Source organism: Urocitellus parryii, chromosome 10, assembly GCF_045843805.1.
Source record: "Urocitellus parryii isolate mUroPar1 chromosome 10, mUroPar1.hap1, whole genome shotgun sequence".
Taxonomy (NCBI): Eukaryota; Metazoa; Chordata; class Mammalia; order Rodentia; family Sciuridae; genus Urocitellus; species Urocitellus parryii.
In genome coordinates, this window is record NC_135540.1 from 120378903 (window position 1) to 120399899 (window position 20997).

Genomic DNA, 20997 nt, shown 5'->3' on the forward strand with positions numbered 1-20997 from the left:
GTGTTTGTTATGTGGAACTTCTATGAAAGTTACACCTTCAGAGATTATTCATGGGATCAGTTTAGATCCAATATGTAATAACTATTGAATTTTAACTTCTTCTGCTCAATTGTACTTTCTTGACTCTCATCGTATTTTTATTTGCTGGGTAGTTTTGTTTTGTTTTTCCCTCGTAAGCATTCTTTAATAAAAATTCTCTTTGCAAAATTCAGTCTCTGAGTCTGTTCCCTGGAATTCAATATAGGAACATACTTTTAAGTGACTTAACATTTCACAGAGAAACTAGATGAGCAAAAATGTTATCAACAAGCAAAGTGGGAAAGTGCAGATAAGGAACATATTGCTAGAGATCCAAGCAGTCCAGAGGAGTAAGGACATAGTTTCCTCTGTGCAGGGGATGGGAGAGGGTAGAGATAAAGACTTTACTCTTCATGAAGTTTACTGGCATTGCAAATTTAACTCCTCTCTATAATACTGAGGTCAGTATTTTGAGGCTGAAGTAAAATATTGCTATTATGAGATTCCATGTGAAAAGCCACAGAGAGTCACTTGGGTTTTTTGGAAGATTTGAAATGACTTTTGATCTATCATCAAGGGCTTAATTTATACCTCAAGCCTCTGACACATTCATCACCATAAATCTTAAGTACCTAGGTCTCTTCCACTATCACAGTTTTGGGAATTGAAAAGAGACTCAGAAGACTGGGTATCTTTAGAACTGAAATAAAGATGGTAATAACTTCTTTCATAGTTATTCGTTTTGAAATGGAAAATTTCTTTGCCTCAATTTCACATTTAGGAAAGAAAAGGTAAATGTTTCCAATTTAGGATTCAGAGAAACTAAATTCCAGATTTATAATCCACTTACAATAATAAAAATATAAATTTCCATTTTTAAGTTACTTTTATAATTCTGTCTTCTAATATCTTACATTTTGAAAATAGAGAAGAAAATAAGGAAAGGGAATTAAAGGGGAAAAAACATATGGTTTGGGATACATTTTGTTTGTCACCAGTGTTAGATAACAGATTGGAAAATAGATGACAGCAATGTCACACTTCTTAAAGATTCCTCAGGGGCTATAAACTCTAACCCTAAGGACTGGATATGATTTTTTGAATCAGTAGCTGATTTGGAATAGAAGCAAAGAAATCTGGTTTGAGAAAATAAAAAACATTTTTGTGAGAACAAACAATATGAATGGACCTGTATTACCCAGTAATAAAAACTACTAGCCTCATGTACCTACTTCACCTGAAATTGGTCGAATAATTAAATTTAAAATTTGAGTTCCTCAGGCATGTTAACCATCATTTAAATGCCTAGTAGCCACATGTGGCTTCTAGCCACTACATTGTAAAGCAGAAATATTGAATGTTTTCAATGACACAGAATGTTTTATTGGAGAACATTCAGCAAATATTTGAAAGTTCAAAAAATAATTCCATGATTTGAGGTGGAAAGATTAAAAATTATGCACCATCTTTAATGAATGAGCAAAAAGTCAGAGGACTAATTAATTCTCAGGACAGAGTTGTTCTCTTAACAAACAGAAAGCTTTGTAAAGGAAATGCACTCTGTGTAAACTGGTAACTACCAGTGCTCAAGGCTATCATTGCTACCAGAACAATGAGATGGCAAACAGGATTTGAAGTCCTGGATCCACCACATTAAACAACTCCAAGTACACACACAAATGCGTATGTCAGATTGCTTGTTTTATGTTAGTGGGAAAAGAACTTAACCCCTATTAAGGACAAAATTTTCTACTAATTTTAGTGAATAAGTAATAACCCATATGAGATATTAAATGAGATGCAATTCACCAAATTGTTAGAAATAATTATCAATTAACAATAAACATGTATTTTTAGTGTCACTTTGAAATATTTTGTGATATAGTATATTTCTAATGACTACTTCATTGAAACATAATTATTCTTTCTAAAATCAAATAATATTGAACTTAACACTTATAAATCAATTCAATTCATCTATTGTAGTACTACATAAATGAATTTCAAAATGTATTATTTCAAACTGTAAAATCTGTCACTAACAAACTAAGATTTTGGTGAATACATTAAATATTTTAAGATATAACACATTGTATTAAAATTATATAGCTTAAATTTAATATTCAGTATATAGCAAATGCAGAATGAGCATGTTTGAAACTCTTAAGCACCAATGAAAGTGACCATATATTATCTTTTGCTGTAATGTTCCTTCACAGAAAATTCAGAAAATGTGAGTTGATAAACAACTTAGGCAGGAAAAATTATCTCCATTAAATTTTTCTTTGTTTAGGTTTTTTGAAATTATTTTTTTTTTATTTTTTAATAATGACCTCTTCTTGCCAAAGGCCTTAAAATGAAGTAATAGTTCTTAGTGTTCATTATATTCATACGTCCTTCTCTGTCTGATAAAAGATAATAATTCTGACAGAGACAACTGATCTAAAATGGATAAATTCTACCTTCCCTAGACTTTTAAATATAAAAGCAAAGAGACAAAAAGATTACCAAAACCAAGTGACATTGCTATTCTGTTAGTATATGTTGTTTTGAAATGTAAATCTTAACCAAGACCCTGGTTTCTCCTTTCAGAAACCTTCATTGTTTAAGGTTTCTTTAATTTCCAGATATATTACTAATGTCTTTATATGTTTGCTCTTTTTTCAACCTTAAGGAGTTTGATCTTGGTTTCTGCAGACAAATTAAAAAATAATAGTAATAATAATAATAAAAAACTCACAAAAATCTTTGCATAAGCATTAGCTGCTTATTGTGTGATACAAGAAGAAATGAAAGCTTTATTTTCAATCAGATTTTTATTGTCTTAGAGATGCAAAATGTGATTTACTCATTTTTAAAGTTGATGTTAAATTTAGGAGTATAAACAATATGTATAGTGAGGAAAGTTCTGAAAAGTTTAATGTGATATCATCAGCTCAAGGGAAATTCAGATGACAGGCAATTCTTGTTACAAGTGTTTGATGACAATGGGAGTCCAATAAATAATTGTTAATCAATCTTTGGGTGAGCTACTATTTCCAGTGCCTGATAACATATGTGATTTGCCTCGTCTTCTTTCTTTATAATTATTTGCATTACCATAAATGAAATAAAACGAAACAAAACATAAACCCTGAATTATCCCTGAAGCTGGTAAAGTTTTCTTCTTAGGTCTTTTCAGAATTAAAGTTTCTTTGAAATCTTATGGTTTAGTGCCAAAGTAGTAAACTCTGATGTCCTGTGAGACAAAAGGTCATGTAAATAATTGAAAAAGGCCAGGTGGAGAGTATAAAAAATTGAAGAGAATTTGTCTTGTCTAATGGGGCAACCACCACTTAATTCCACATTTCTCATATAGGAATGTGGTCCTACAATGGGTGATGCTATTGAATTCAATTTTTCTTCTTTTTCTTTTATCTTTCTTTTTTTTTTTAAAAAATTACATTAATGACATATTATCAAACTTTATTGCTCTTTAAACATATCCATTTGGATAGCTTCAAGTATTCTACAACAGGAAAATAAAACAAAGAGTCTTTTTGAAAATGAATTTGTTTCAATGTCACCAATGTAAAATATAGTCACATAATGAAAATTTGTTCCACATAAATATTTTATGTAAAGTGATTGATTCAATTTGTATTATTCCAGTGAGTAATGGTGATTATTTCAAATGTTGTTCTAGGAGACATGTATCATTGAACATAGGTAAATACTGTATAGATGAAGGAATTTTCTAATCTTTTCACCTGTTTTTGCATCTTGTCTTGATAAAATGAGTAATGTGGCTCATGGACTGATTGACACCTTTTTTTTTTTTTTTTCGTACCAGAGATTGAACTCAGGGGCACTCAAACACTGAGCCACATTGCCAGCCCTATTTCATATTTTACTTAAAGACAGGGTCTTACTGAGTTGCTTTAGTAGCTTTAGTTCAAACCCATTGCTGAGGTTGGCTTTGAACTCACAATCTTCCTGCTTCAGCCTCCAAGTCTCTAGGATTATATCTATGTAACTCCACACCTGGCTGATTGATACCATTTTTACCACAGAATATTGTTTTCAAAAATTATCAAAAATATAAAAGAGAGATGCCTACATATATTTGCATAAATTAGAGATGCACAATTTAATCAAGTGTTTTTATTATTTTTTAATAAATTGCATCTCCAATTAACAAAATTTGTATGCATTAAGTACCTACATACTTTATATAACTTTTTAGTTGAAAAGATACTGTGGAAAAAATAATTATTTGCAGTTTTTTAAGAGTTTGGTGGTACCAATGGGCAAAATATTCATAAATGACATTTTTCAAATAACCCAAGATATATCATCTACAATTAGTACTCCAGTGTGTGCATACACACTATCCATTTCCATGTGCTAATGCTCATGATCATATTGATTTAAATCTAGGGAGGGATGAATTATGTCAAATATAAATATTTAATTTATAATTGAAGACTGTAAGAATATGAAACTGTTTTAAAATAGATTTTTTATTGGAATAGTGCTTAATGCTGAATTCAAAAAGATTATGATTATATAGGCAGCTATAAAATATGTAGAAATATAAAATAAATAAATATATGTAATAATAAGACATTAACTATAACTTCTTACTTGAACTGCACTAATTTGTATACTATTTTAATATTTTCTTGAACCATTGGATACATTCTTATAAGCTTATATTTTATAATGTCTATACAAAAAAATAAACAATAAAATAAAACAGGAATGAATAAATGGTAGGATTCAAACTCAAAAGCTTCTTCTCAGCAAAAGAAACAATCTATGACATGAATAGAGAGCCTACAGAATGGGAACAAATTTTTACCACATGCACATCAAATAGAGAACTAATCTCTAGGATATATAAAGAACTCAAAAATCTTAACACACACACACAAATATATGTATAGCTTACATTGTTGGTGAAACTGCAAATGGGTGCAACTAATCTGGAAAGCAGTATGGAAATTCCTTGGAACACTTAGAATGGAACCACCATTTTACTCAGCTATCCAACTCCTCCATTTATACCCAAAGGCCTTAAAAACAGCATACTACAGGGACCCAGCCACATCAACGTTTATAGCAACATAATTCACAAAAAAATAGCCAAATTATGGATCCAACCAGTTATCCTTCAGTAGATGAATGGCTAAAGAAAAGGTGGTATATATACACAATGGAATATTACTCAGCATTAAAAGTGAATAAAATCATGGAATTTGCAGGTCAATGGATGGAACTGGAGAATATAATGATAAGTGATGTTAGCCAATCTCAAACAACCAAATGCCGAATGTCTTCTCTAATATAAGAATGCTGATTCATAATGGGGAGGGGGGGCAAGAGCATGGGAGGAATAGATAAACTTTAGATAGGGCAAAGGTGTGGGAGGGTAGAGGAGAAGGCATGGGGATAGGAAAGACAGTTACCTAAGTACTTGTATGAAAACAAGAATGATGTGACTTTACTTTATGTATCACCAGAGACATGAAAAAGTGTGCTCTATTTGTGCAATATGATTTGTAATGCATTCTGCTATCATATATAACAAATTAGAATAAATAAAATAAAAAGTCAACTATTATTTTATATATGTTGGTAGGATGACAAATAACTCATTATACCTGCTTATTTTACAAATTAAACTGTTTAGGAATCATATAGCCTCATAAGTATTAGTTAGAACTAACATAGACTATAGCCATTATGACAATTAAACAAATAATTTTATGGTTTTGTGTGTGATAGAGCAAAATGTTGAGATTCATGTCTTACCTCAGAAATTGGTATATTACAATTTTATTGCATTGCTGTTTCCTTCAGCAGGACATACATAGACTAGTTATGTATGATAGGACAGTATATACAACATTTTATGAGAGGACAAATCTGGGTTTTGTGGGCTTTGTCCATTTATTTTCATGTTAGTAGTTTGTATCACACCAGAGCATGATGCCATCAGAGACTAACAGAGCCCTCCTCAACTGTCAGATGGTTCAAACAAACTGACAACACACTGTTTATTAAACTGCTAGGATTTATGGATATAAGTCCTGAGGTCCCTGTGTTATATTATTACAAATTCAGCAGTTTTATAAGAATTGAGTTTAAAAACAGGAAGCACATCTGACCTCATTTACCAATCTCTTTGACACTGAAATGAGATGAACTGACAGCACAGGAAACAGAAATCATTGTTTGGTGGTGGATAAGAACAACATGTAGGGAAAAGACACTCCAGTTGCATTTAATGTTTTTCAGATTTCTTTTATCTCAGCATTTTGAATGCTACATATGCTCGTAAGGGAAAAGTAATCAAAATTCTAAGAAAATTTGGATTATATTTCAAATTTTAGAGACTAAATAGGGTGAGGAAATGAAGAGAAAAGAAACTATGTGACTAATTATTCCAGAATTACATTTGCAGTACAAAATTTGATGTTCCTTAAAATAGTAGGCGGACATCTGATTGAGAGGAAAAGAAATTTTGCCTTGTAAACTTCAGCATTTGATGTCCAGTGAAAAGACAAAGTAGGCTAACAGCTCAGACTTCTCTGAATGACTAATGACAATGTCAGATCTATTTTAGAAGTAGATATCATGGTTGTTAAAGTATCTTGAGGCTCGTGAGTCCTTTATTAAAAATACATCAAAAAAAAGCAGCAATTGGGGTCGCCATTCCCCGTGAGCACCAAATAACATGATGACTGCTGGAAATGTCAAATATTTTATCAAGCAAGAAAAATTGAATTACTGAAAACAAGAATACTGTAAAGCATCAAAATCTAGAAGGAATAATTTTAAAATGCTAGAATATCACAGTTTGAACATCAGATTCTTCACACTTTTGCAGAAGCAGATATGTGAGTTTGGTGAACTCAGCACACATACACCCTTCTTTGTTTACTTTTAAAATTGGGTAATGTTTGATTTTGCTAAGTAACAGTAATATTGTGACCTAATTAGACTCCTGAGACATCAATACCACAAGTTACCTGCTTATCACATTGCATATACTCTTCAGCTTGTATCAGGGCTATATTTCAATACATTGATTGTAAATTCAAAATATCAGAAGTCAACAATACATTTAATATATCTAACATACCAAACACCATCACTTAGTGTGGTGTATGCTTATATGAGTCCTAAACATACTTATATGAGTTCTAAACATGCTTATATGAGTTGATAGCTGTGAAAAATGATCTCACACAAACACTATTTCATAATGAAGTATTATCTCATTCAAATTAGTGAATACCCGTGTTAAAGAAATGTTAGCAGCATAATATGGTGTCAATTATGTACTCGTGACTGGTTAGCTGACTGGCACTGTGGCTGGCTGCAGCTTCCCCAGATCTACAGAGAATATCTTAAAACATGTTGCTAGCCCATGAAAAGGTCAAAGTTCATAATTGGAAATACAGTGTCTACTGACACATGTTATTTTTACATTATTGTAATGTAAAAAAATCATAAGTTAAAACCATTTAAGTTGGGGCCCATATGTAGGAATTGTGCCATAAAGCCTCAAGGCCATTGAAGAAGATTATGTAATACATTGAAAAAGACAAAGTGAACTAAAAACCTGAAGATATGAACACAAGTCATACTGAGCATCAGATGTGGTAGAAGAGAATTTTTGGAAAAGTCTAATAGAAAAAAAGAGGGAATAGTTTCCAATTATATTAGTTGTTTTAAAATATAAATAATTAGCACAATAATAAAAAATTCCTTATTATTCCATGATAAAAATGAACAGAACCATAAATAAAATCATTATTAATTGCTTTAGGTCTTAACAATTTTGAAAAACTTTAAAATGTCTTACTTAAATAAAGCAGAGCTGTATTAATGACCTAAAAATATTTAATGAAAGATAATAACATTTATGTAAAATCTGACAGATATTTCTCAAATTTGTTAATGTAATCTGCTAAGTGTAAGTATTTACAATATTAGATAAATATCATATTTTAAAACAATTAATGCAGAAAAATATGAAATAATACTGTTTCAGAGCTCAATTTAACATAATTTAATCCAGATTTAGTATTGAAAATTTTCCTTCTGGTTTTACACTTGATATAACTGATAAGCTAAAATAGAAATAAAATAAAACCACAATTCTCCTTTTTTTTAAGAAAATAATAAAATTGTTTAATGAAAATTAAATCAATTATGAAGTAACTTTTATGGAATGATAAGAAAAGTACTTACTCAATTTTTTATAAAATGGAATATATACAATTCAATATAACAAATTCTTTCAGTATGACTTCCATATGCCTTCTCCAATTGCATATATTAACATCTGCATATCTTAGGCTGGAATTCAGTTAACTAAAATAATCTAAATAAGATCAAATTGGGAGATAAAGTACAAAGACGCATTATCAAAATACAATTAGTGAATCTAAGTTAGGTTTTTGAGTATGATAAAATATCCATAGGGCAAAGAATACTACAAAGATTAAAACAATATTTAAAAATCATTAGTGAGTCCCTAAACAACTCAATGAGACCCTGTCTCTAAATAAAATATTTTTTAAAAAGTCTAGGGATGTGCTCAGTGTTTAAGCAAACTTTGGTTCAATCCCCAGTTTAAAAAAAAAAAAAAAAAAACCTCAAATTTTATAGTGTTTTTACCTATACTTTCTTATTCACCCTCAGATTATACTAAGACCATGTATTTAAATTAATGGCTTTGAAGTGTAATTTTATTATAGCTACAAAAGATCTATTCACAAAAGGCAGTTTTAGAGTAAATAATCTTGAACCTAAAAACTAAATGTAGCCATAAAAAGACATCTTCACACTTGGGAGATTTACATTGACTAATACATTATTTCTAAAACTGTTTTAATAGATCTGAGAGTCATTTCTACTTTGTCTTAATTTATAGCCTTTACTTGAAAGAGTATAAAATTTCATTCATTCTGAGAAATTTATCCCAAGAAACTGAGTCAATTAGAACTCCATATTCACATGCAGGTCTCCATGGGCCCAAACGTGTGCGCATATACACACACACACAGAGTGGCAACCATATTCTAATATCATCCTCAATGATTCCCAACTTCCTGTTTTCCAGATGAAAAATAGCAGTCCAGGTGTAACAGATGATTATTCATAAAAGTCATATCCTAAAGATCTTCAAAACCAGTGGTACATAAAAGTTAGTGTTCCCATATTTCCTTCCACATTGTGGTTACTATAAAAAGGTCCATGTCTGTCTTAATTCCCACAGTCTTTGATGTTATTTTACATGGCAAATGGAACTTTGTAGATATGATCATAAGGACCTTGAGCTGAGAAACCGATTTTATTATTATCTAGGTCAGCTGAGTGATAGTGCAAGTTTTTTAAAAAATGAAGGCATAGATCTATGGTAGTAGTAAGAGGCATGATTATGGCAGCTGTTAGCCTAATAGGCCAATAGTCAAAGCAAACACAGCTTCTAGAATCTGAATAAGAAAACAATACTCTCCTGACAGCACCAGAGAGAATGCAGACCTACCAAACTTAGACTTCTTACCCTAGAACTCTTAAGATAGCAACTTTTTTTTTTAAATCTTGAATCACTAAACTTATGGCAATTTGTTATAACAAATAGAAAACTAGTAAAGGCAATAATTACAGTAGCAGAATAGGTACATATAATCTATGAGCTAAAAATACTATTTACTTTTTGATATTTTAGCCACTAGATTACTTATCAAAATTATGTATAAGAAATATGTAAACATATGTAAACATCAAAACTATGAATATATTGTAAATCCATCAATATACAATAGATTAATTCTAGAATATTCATAAAAATGGTGTTACCTAAAAAGAAAAATTATACCATTAGTAAAAGAAATAACATAGATGTGTTTCCAGACTTCAGTCAGTCAAAAACAGGCAAGTGATGCATGATTTCATTTATTTAAAAAAATATTAGAAATAGAATAACAGTTTATGGTAATTTATAGTGTTAGAAGTCTTGATAATGAATGCCACAATGAGCTCTTGGTGATCAGAAAATATCAAAATTTATGAAATGAAAATTCCCAATACCAGATATTCTTAATAATTAAAGAATTTCACCAAGCTTTCATACATGCTAACTTATGTGATTTTCTGTATATATTATACTTCAAGTATATACTTCTGTATATATTATACTTCAAGAATATTATACTTCTTTTAAGTTTACCTTAAAAAAAGTTTAAGACTACACAAAAATGTCCTCTGTAATACCAAATTAAAAGAATTAAAAGAGCATTCAATTAAACTGTATTGTCTCAGTTTGGGCACTGCACAATGTAGGAGGCTGTCATAGATACAGCGTGGCTATGTTTTATTTACCTGGTTCAATCATCTATGACCTGGAGAGCCATGGCAGTATTCACTTATAGAAAATACTCCAGGTAGGAAAATTTTCTTTACAACAGAACTGCAGGATGTCTGATTGGAAATGTGATTATGATGTTTCACTTCAAGAACCTTATTATATAATCACAATATATGAGGGCAATCTAATTTGATGATCTGAGCTATTGAAAGGAACTTTCTAAAGCTTTGCAACCCTAATTAAGGTGATTTGGAAGCAATAACTTTAATGTTGATCATTAAGCATGACACTAGATAGTAAACAAGAGATGCAGAGAAGCCCAGAAATCCCTGCTGTTATTTCAAAAGCAATGTGTTTGAAATAAAGTCATTGGGTTTTAGTTTCTTCTGACAGGACAAAGTGGTATGGGGGATAGGCAATATTGTCTGTCAAAATAAACTGTCTTGTTTGTCTTTGTATACTTTAATTATTAGTCAGTTTTCACAGTAATGTACATTCTACATTTTCCTAAATCTTAATAATCATGCATAAGTTTACTTGTATAAAATCAAACTAGTTATAAAACAGGAAAAATTATTAATTTCAAATATAATCAAATACATTGCTCATAAAATCATCAAATTTTATGTTGGGGTTTGCTGATTGGTCTTCAGAGAATGTATTTGTTGAGTCACTTCTTAAAATGCCCTGTCCCTGCTGATAGGCAGAATCATAGCCTTTGGGATGAGAATCCCTGTGTTTCTCCTTTGCTAGTGATGCAATAAACCTTCTTTTTATTTTTTCTCAAAACCGTGTCCTTGTTATTGGATTGGTATCAGAGATAAGGACCAAGATTTTGGCAACATAGGTATGAATGATATGCTCAATCAACTAATATGTATGGAAGGTTTATTATTCCCATTTATAAATCCTGATTTTGTATTATTTTATTAATTCAACAAATAATATTTAAGTACAAGTAAATAGATATTGAATAGATTCTCCATCACAAATTATTGTAAAATTCAACAAAATATATGTCAACTCTTCAGGTATTAAGCAAGGGATAGTGAAGATCTGCAATTCTTGACAGAAAGGAGACACACATGGGAGCTTAGTATTTTTTTATCCCATCCTACCTGGAGGCATACTCTATGGTACATGAAAATAGAGTACAAGTCAAAACAGTTAGCTGCAAAAAGATGAAAGAAATTGAAATTCTGTGCTGCTTAAGCTGCTTGAACTTATGAGGCAATAAAGAAGGAACTGATCAGAAGGGGGTATTAAGAACTCTACATATCCCTGATCCATGTTGACATGTGTATACACAAGGTGAATTTTCATAAAGCCAAACCAAAAGTATTTGGTGAGACACTAAAAACAAAATGGAGATACTACTCATTGGAAATGTTAGGATTCTGGATCACCTAGAGTAGACATACTTCACCAAGGAATTTAGTCACGTCAAATCACCAGATAGGATAAACAATGAGAACTACAGCATATTGTAAATAATGTGTTCTAGGATCAAAGAGAAATTCAACATGCATCATCTGTAACAAATAATCAATCATACTTGAAATGCTCAAGGTGATCCTGTCATTAATTGAGCCCCTGCCAAAACAAAATTCAATATTATTAAACCTAAGAATGAATTTATTTCATGTATCATGCAAATGTTTTGGTTTCATTGCTATACACTTATTGACAGATTCACCAAATTATATGTATTATATGTGTTAAATTAAATTACATATATGTAAATATGTTAAACAGGCCCAATGAAATGGTTCTAAAATCATATAGCATAAAATAAAAATTACGTAATATGAAGAAGACACAGAAAAATGTGTCATAATATTATTTATAAAGTTGAATTGATACGGATGGTACAATTACATAGATCTTGAAACTTCAAAACAGGTATTTTAAACAAGTTTAACTATTATGAAAAGGTGAATAAAATGAACAGGTGAAGAATCTCAGAAAATAAAATGAAATATATAAATAAGCAAATAAAAAACAATTGTGATTCCAAGATGTAAGTACTGTATCTGAAAGGGAATATTTATTAACAGCTTTAATAGTGTAATATGAAATGAAGAAAAAGATCAATGAATAATGACTTAAAATAACATTTGAAAACAAATATGTTGAAAATTCCCTGTATTAATAAATAATGCATTTTTTACGAAGGACAGATAAGTTCAAGTAGGATACACAGACAAAATCAAGTCATATGCCACAGTTAGCATTAAAATCCAGGGAAAGGAGAAGGAGTAAAGCCTAGAAATATCCAGAAAAAGAAAAGAAAAATAGTTACATTACAGAGAGATCAGTGCTTTCAAAGATGACCCCTCAAAATCAGGCCAACCATCCCCACCGGAAAGGGGTTCCCACCAGAAGCCATCCGCTATGAGGGGCAACTCTCCATCCTTACTGCCCCTCAGCAATAAGGAGCACAGAGCAGGAATGGCAGCCTCAACAGCTACCTGTTGCTTTGGGTCAGAGGAGGCAGAGTTGCTTGTGACAGAATATCCAAGGTGGAGGAAGTCTGTTCATGGTGAGCCCATGTCTTCCTAGAAATGCTGTGGCTGAGCCGTGGGTATTGAATTCTTCATAGTGGAGATGACAGCATCTGCACTGACATGCCAAAGCGTGGAGGCATGAGAATGGCACATGGTAAGTGCCCAGACAAAGGAAATCCATGACTTTAGAAGGTGGAAGGCATTCTTTTGCACCAAAAGGGATACTCTGCATGTGCTTCATTCACACTGTTTCTCCTTTCAGCACCCCTGACTTGTGTCCTTGCTGCACTCATTTTTATCATGACTGTATATAGAGCTCTGCAATCAGTCCTTTGGATAGAACCCAGTGAACAGTGACATGAGTGCAGACCAGAGAGTTCCTCTTCCAGTTGTGCCCTTTGGATTAGCTTCATTTGATGCCAACTTGTCTGCCTTGGGATTACTTTTAGGAACAACCATAACTATTGGGATGAAATAATTCTTAGAAACAAAACTTCTATTGAATCATCATTGAAGAGAAGGCTAAAACTCAAGTTCAATATTAGCAACTAGATGAAATTTTTGTTTTTCCTTATGATATGGGAAGTAGATGAAAGAACTTTAAATAGATATTTACATGGTCAGGGGTCCCTGAAAGAGATGGATTGGAGTGGCCAATAAGAGGATGCTGTCACAGGTCCAGCTGAATAACAGAGCGGTTCAACCAAAAAGCAGGTGAGAGATTCAGAAGTGTTGGTTGTAAAGTCATGGAAGATTATATTGGTGACTGCTATCCTTTAACTAAAGGAATCCAAGCCTTCTTCACAAGCCCTTGGGCTGAGGGAATACAAAAAGCAGAATTCATTTTAAACCATAAAAGGGTTCTGGGACTGATTGTATGGAGACAGAATTCTTGATGATTCCTTTTAGAAGGTGTTTTAAGAATAAGAGGATGATATGGGAAAGGATCCCTATGATGCCAAAACAAACAGAGCTCCAGAGGGTAAGAAGAAAAAAGAATAAAACAGCCACTGTTTGAGTGAAATTATTCTGTAAGTCTGCTTTATTACTTAAAGAATTGTACATATTACTAAAAGATTAAACAATGTGCCTACTCTGGTTAAGGTGCCCTTTTCCTCAAAGGTGAGTTGGTACGGTGATTTAGGTATTTTTATCACCATTTTGAAATGGAGAAGCCATTCTGCACCTGCCTTGAAGTCCCTGTTCTTGACCACCTCTTCCTCCCCTGAAAGGAGCCACATTTCATCCAAATCAATTAATGTTCTATATACAAAGATGAAGAAGAACCAGTGAAAGCCCAAAATTTAGTCAGCTGGACCTGGGCCACACTACTCTATGAAATTATTCACAATGTTTAATTTTGTGTGTGTTTGGGGGAGGGGGTTGGTGGGTAGATGCTCTACCACTGAGCTATATCCCCAGCCCCATTTTTTTTTTTTTGATGCAGGGTCTTGCTGACATGTAGTATTTCAATCTGTATGTTGAACACAAACAACACCTGTTTCATGATTGTGAGAACAGAATGATAGGGAAGTCACTTTCCAAGATGTCTTGTACATAGCTGGCACTCAGTATAAATGATAGTTGTTATTTGTTATCCTATGAGTAGTCTGAGCCTCAGATTCCTCACCTCCAAAGCAGAATTGTGACCTCCAATATGTCAGTAACAGAACTCCTTTACTTCTGTGTGCAGAAGTAAAGGCCAGTGTTCCTCCACAGGTTACACAGCCACCACACAGCCCAGCAGTTCCATTCCTGGGAATATGCCCAAGAGAGTGGTGAGCATGCATTCAAATAAAACCTGTGCTCAAAGACCACAGCACAGATGGTCACAATCACAGTGGCCAAAAGTTGGAAGTAGCAGGGTTCAGTGGCACATGCCTGTAATCCTAGTGCCTCAGGAGGCTGAGACATGAGGATCAAATTCAAAGCCAGCCTCAGCAGAGGCAAGGTGCTAAGCAACTCAGTGAGACTCTGTCTCTAATAAAATACAAAATAGGGTTGAGGATATGGATCAGTGGTTGTGTGCCCTTGAGTTCAATCCCTGGTACTGCATCCCTATGCCCCCCCCCGCCCCCCCAAAAAAAAAAGTAGAACCAAATGACAGACTCTCTCCTTGACCAACTTTTGTCAGTCTCCTCTGAATCCTCTTCCCAACTAAACCTTGTCCTTTAGATTTAGCAAGAATCCTGCTAAGTAAATCTTACCCTGGACCCATTCTATCTAGCCAAACTCCTCACCTACCTTCCCCAGATAATGTCTGAGCAGCCTATCTCTAGAAGATTCCTGTGAGGTTAGTTTAGTTGAGAATCACCTATCCTCTAAGCAGTGTCCCCTCAGCCAAGTCCTCCAATAGCACCCTTTCCCACTGCTTAGCTATAAATTACCACTTTTCCTTGTTGTATTCAGAGTTCAGCCTATTTCACTATTTTCCTGTGGTCATAGTTCCTGAATAAAATATATTTTTACATTAAAAAACAAACAAACAACAACAACAAAAACAGTGAACACAAGAAGGTGACATTTTTTAAAGTCTTGAAAGGAAAACAAACAATAACATTGACACTTACAACCATCAATGTAGAAATAATTATCCAGCAAGAATATTCTTTATAGAATAGGTAATACTAGCATATTTTCTGATGGTTCAATGATGAATTAGTCCCCAGTAAATATGCACCATTATTAAAGTGTTGAAATCAGTTCTAGATGCCAAAGAAAATATATTCTTAACAATTTTCATGAAATGGAAAAATATTATGAAACCCAACAAATAGTATGTAACACAACAATAAAAGATACATATTGTAACCCAAGCATCTGTGTGACCAATAGCATATGGCAGAAGAGACAATATAACTTTGGGGTGTGAAACACTGGAGACAGAGTGTTTTGAGTTCTCATTCTCTCTTCCTCTCTCTCCACACCCTCACCCCTCCCCCTCCTTTGTCTCATAGCTTTTGAAAGAGGCAAAAGAATCAGGTCCTGAGGACTCTGAGGTAGCCTTTGAAAATGCCCACATAGTGAGGAACAGTAGATTCTGACCATCAACCAGGAGAAATCAAGACCTCTCAATATTTCCTGTTAATAAGTATTGAAACAGATTTTTCAGGTGAACTTGAACCTTAAGATGATGGTGGCCCCAACTCCCAAACTGGACTCTTTCCCTTAAGCCTTAGGATATTTGTACCCCATCTCCCACACTGGATTCTTATCTCTTGAAAGATCCTGAACCACAGTTACCAGTGAAGTTTCTCTCATATTCCTGATCCTTACAATACTGTGAGATAATCTTTGTTGGTTTTTAATTACTACCTTCAAAAGTAATTTATTTTGAAAGAATATTAACTAATACATGGCAGTACATTTGACCACATGAATAATATGGGCTATTTTGCTAAAAGGTACAAACTACCAAAACTTGTTCAAGAAGAAATAGATAAACTATAAATCCTGTTATTTTTTTTAAAGTTAAAGAGTCAGAAAGCAAACTGAAAAATACTGCATTTTAAACTGAGTGAAAAAAATCAATATCAGACTCAAATAAATCCACCCAAATAAATGGGTTGCAACTGACCAGTGCTGGAAGGAACTTTGTTTCTTCCTACTCTTTTGTTAGAAAAAGAAGGAATGCCTTCAATCAATAACCAAAGCTTCTATTTTAAGAAATAGGAAAGAAAGCACAAGAAATGAAAAAATAAAAAGTAGAAGTCTATACTTTTTCTATGGTATTGACTATAGAAAAGTTACTCAAATCAGAAAGCTAATATTTAAGATCAATAAAATTGTTAATGTTCTTGTTTGACTAATCCAGGAAAAAATATACCAACTTAAAGTATCAGGAATGACAAAAGGGACATCATTAAAGATCCTACAGATATTAGTATGAGTAATTGATTAGTATCAAAGAATTTGTATATGTTTATAGATATTTTATATTATTCTCTAATTCAGAAATCTAGCAAGCACATATCTGTTGAATAATAGGTACTTCCTTCAACAATTAATCACTACTCATATGAATTCTTGAAACAACATTTCTAATGTAAAGTTCATTTTATTAACATTTTTATGTCCTAAGAATACAAAGACATGCTTCAATTAAATTAATGAAATAAGAAATTTCCACTACTATAAAACTAACTAATCATGATAATTACAACATGACAAAATGTGCTTTTCTCATGTCAATCATCCATAGGACTGGCAAAAATTGCTTCATTTCATCAGCATCTATGTAACTTACTAAATTCTGGTAATGTATTTAGGGAATTTTCAATAAATTTATGTTGTATAAAGAATGTTTTCAGAGTGAAGGTTTAAATGTTGTTTATTGTCTAGATTTTTATAAAGAATACTTCTAATTTGTTGGAGTAAAATACTTCTCAGTATATTGTCATAAAGAAAACCAAGTTAAATTTTAGCTAAAAATGTAAAACAAAATTTATGTACACTAAAATTAAATAAATTATTGGTTCTATTATTCTTACAAGAATGGTTACTAAGTTAGATCTATGAAAGCACACTTATTTATGATGTGGTCTTTGGTTTCTTACAAGTAATTTTTAATGGCCAAGTACATGGGCAATAGTCTCATTTCTATTTTCTTTATGTGATACCACGTTTTCCAAATTTGGATGTGTTGATATCCACTGCACTAGTGCACATTTCAAAGAGAATCTTGAAGACATGCCTAAACTCTCTGTTTGATGATTTACTTCACTTGACTTTTTAAATCTGAAATTGATGGGATTCTTAGGAATCCTATCAAATAGATAGTAATCTTTTGACCTTAATTCTTTATGTTTAAGTGTAACTTTGATTTACAGCCATTATCACATTCATTTTTAGATGGGAGCATTATTTTTCTTTCATGCAATCTTTGCACACCTTTCTTTTGATCAGCATTGCTAACCTTACTAGCTAGCTCTCTGCATATTAGTAGATTATATTTTGCTTTTCGGGAAATAGCATTCGATCTGCAACTATGACCAATAATGCATGTCAATGTCAAAAACAACATGTCATAATTACCCAGTGTTATGGGGTAAAAGAGATTATTATAATTATTTTAATAATAATTTTACTTTATATTTTAGTTATACAGGTTAAGCTTATTTGAAATTCAACACAGTAGTTTATATTAAAATATAAATAAATATTTTGTGCTCTGAGTATTAGAGGGATCAATTTGTGAAGTACTAATGTTAAAATTGAGGAATATAAATAGAATATCTGTAATAACTCTTAATTAGCTATTAAAGGCCTATCAAATCAAAAGCTCTTATATAGTGTTTTAAATTATTACATTGCAATAAATCTTGCAGATAAATTGCTATATGGTTCTTTCTTATGAGATACAGTGAATAAATCTTTTGATTTCTATCACAGGAGAAATGGAAGATCACCAAAAGGATTTAAGGAAAATGAAAATATTCAACGTATGTATTTAAAATTATTTCTATGGATCCTCAGCAAAGAATAGATTATAAAAAATAGCACAGTGAAAAGAAAAAAATAGTGGCTCAGTTTTTCTAGCTTTCAAGGAATAGGAATAATGGTGGCTTTGAGTTAGGGCAGTAGTGTTTAAGGTGAGGCCCATAGAATAAAGTGAACACTTCACTAACAGGGAATACAGTGAATAATTTTTTATACTAGGCCTTAAAATATAATTAGAAGTTTTGCCAAATTCATGCAAAAATGCTAAAACCAAAGGAACTTTGAAAAATGTTAATGTTTATAATATATATAGTATATATATATATATATTTTTTTTTCTTGATTGTTTGTGATCTTTACATCTACTAGTCCATAAGGTCCATGAGGGTAAAGAATTTATATCATTTGTCAACTTCTGAATCTTAGTAATAAACACAGTATTACATGGAGTTCACTCGTAAACATATGTTGACTACATGAATAAATATGTTAATTTCTCAGAGTACAGAATGCTTCTCTTTTGTGACACTGACACACTGCTATTCTCATTTTCCTACATGTTTATTAGTGTGATTATCTATTATGCACTTATTGCCAGGACATGGGAAACATCTTAGTCAATATGAACCATGGTTAGTTTTGTTCAACTTTATACATCCAGCACTTTATACAATTACTAGCACTTCTGAGAGATCCAACAAAGATTTCCCAAGTAAATTCAAGGACTCTCTAGACTATTTGAAGGTCGACAGAAGTAGATGATTTCCTCTTATACATGGTTCTGAAGAATTGGTTTGGCAGACATTGTTCAAAGGCAGATTTTCAGTGTCGCATAGTTGAAGGTAGGGAAATGTTAAAGGATCAAGTTATATGTTTGCTTATTAGATTTTTCTTTTTAAAACCTGAAATGCCGAGTAGATCAAGGACAGACTGATTTTAGTGCAAACTGAGGCATAGGCAGGTGGTCCAATGTGAAGTATATTTAGTCACTAATTGCTAAATTGGTTTTTTTTTGTTGTTGTTGTTGTTGTTTGTGTGTGTGTGCTGGTAAATTTAAGAAATATCTTGATGTAGGGTTTTTTTAAATTTTTTTTTGAGATCATGAAAACTTTTGTGTTTTGATCAAATTTTATCTATTAACCCAATTGGAAATAATAAAAATAAAAGGTTCGCTATACATCAATTCATCTTTTATTTGTTGTACTTTCTTTCTTCATGTAAATACAAGTCTCTGACCTTTGCAATAATTAATATTTGGTCAATATTTATAAATAATTAATATTTGGTCATTATTTCTCCTTCATATTTGAAATAAAATTTTGTGAGATACAGAAGTTTAACTTAGTGGATTAATTTATCTCTCATCATTTGAAATATTTTGTTCCCTTCTTTTCTTAATGGTGTGCCATCTGAGGAGAAATCAAGTATAATTCCTATATTTATTACTCTATATATAAGGTGTTTTTTCTTTCTGCCTTTTTCATGGTTTTTAATTTTTTTTCTCTATTAAAATGACATGTCAAGTATATAGATATACCTAAGTAAAAGGAATATTTTCTGCACTTATCCTCACCACAATTCTCTGAGATTACTTGATTTGTAATTTCATATCTGAGATTCATTAAGTGAAATTTTCAGTCAGTATTATTTCAGGGGTTTCTTCTGTTGTTTTCTAATTCTGTTCTCATTATACAATCTCTATTGTATAAAAGTTGAAAAGTTTAAAGGAAAATTACAGTGAAAAATCATAACATTATCTGTTATTTTAAATGTAAAACCTTTAAAACTGCTTTACATAGTCTTGAATTTTGTATTTTGCAGATGTACTAACAGGTATATAGCAGTTTTAAGTGTGTGGCCATGGTTTGTTTGTTTGTTTTGTTTGTTTGTTTGTTCAATTGTTTTTGTCCATTTATTTTTGATAGTTTCATTGGTTTTATAAATGTGTCCATCACTCATACAATTTAATAGCAATGCTATGGAGCTGAAGGTCCTCTCTGCCTATCACAATATTGTTAATTGAAGAAACCATAACTCAAACCTCAGTGTATAACTCTTTAACCCTTTACTCAATATGCTGTTCTCACATGATACTGACTTATATAAATGAGTTAAACCTTCTTGCTTTTTGACCAATATTTTTTCCTTGCCTATTTTATAGAAATTGTCACTTTTTATTATAAATTTATAAATGCACTTCCCACACAAACATACTCCTACACTTAAAGGGTGTATTTGATACAGTTTCTGGATATTAGTGACTAATACTAGTTTGCTGAATAAATAAATGCCTTTGCTAATAAAACAGGCACTGAATTTAAGTAAAATTGAACATCTCTTAAATTAATCTCTAAATACTAATAAAGATTCTAAAATAGCCAGGCCAGGTGTGGTGGCACGTGCCTGTAATCCCAGCACCTCTTGGAGGCTGAGACAGGAGAATTGCAAGTGTAAAGCCAGCTTCAGTAACAGCCAGGCGCTAAGAAACTCAGCGAGAACCTGTCTCTAAATAAAATACAACATAGGGCTGGAGACATGGCTTAGTAGTGGAGTCACTCTGAGTTCCATCCTTGGTAACCTCCCCCCTCCAAAAAAAGATTCTGAAATAAAACACATATGTATGTATACATATGTGTGTGTTTGTATGTGTGTGTGTGTGTGTGTGTG

General features: G+C 32.1%; 1 pseudogene; it reads left to right on the top strand.

Moving 5' to 3' along the window:
• Positions 1-12778: 12778 nt before the first annotated feature.
• Positions 12779-13800, top strand: LOC113181390 (palmitoyltransferase ZDHHC6 pseudogene; annotated as a pseudogene).
• Positions 13801-20997: the final 7197 nt, after the last annotated feature.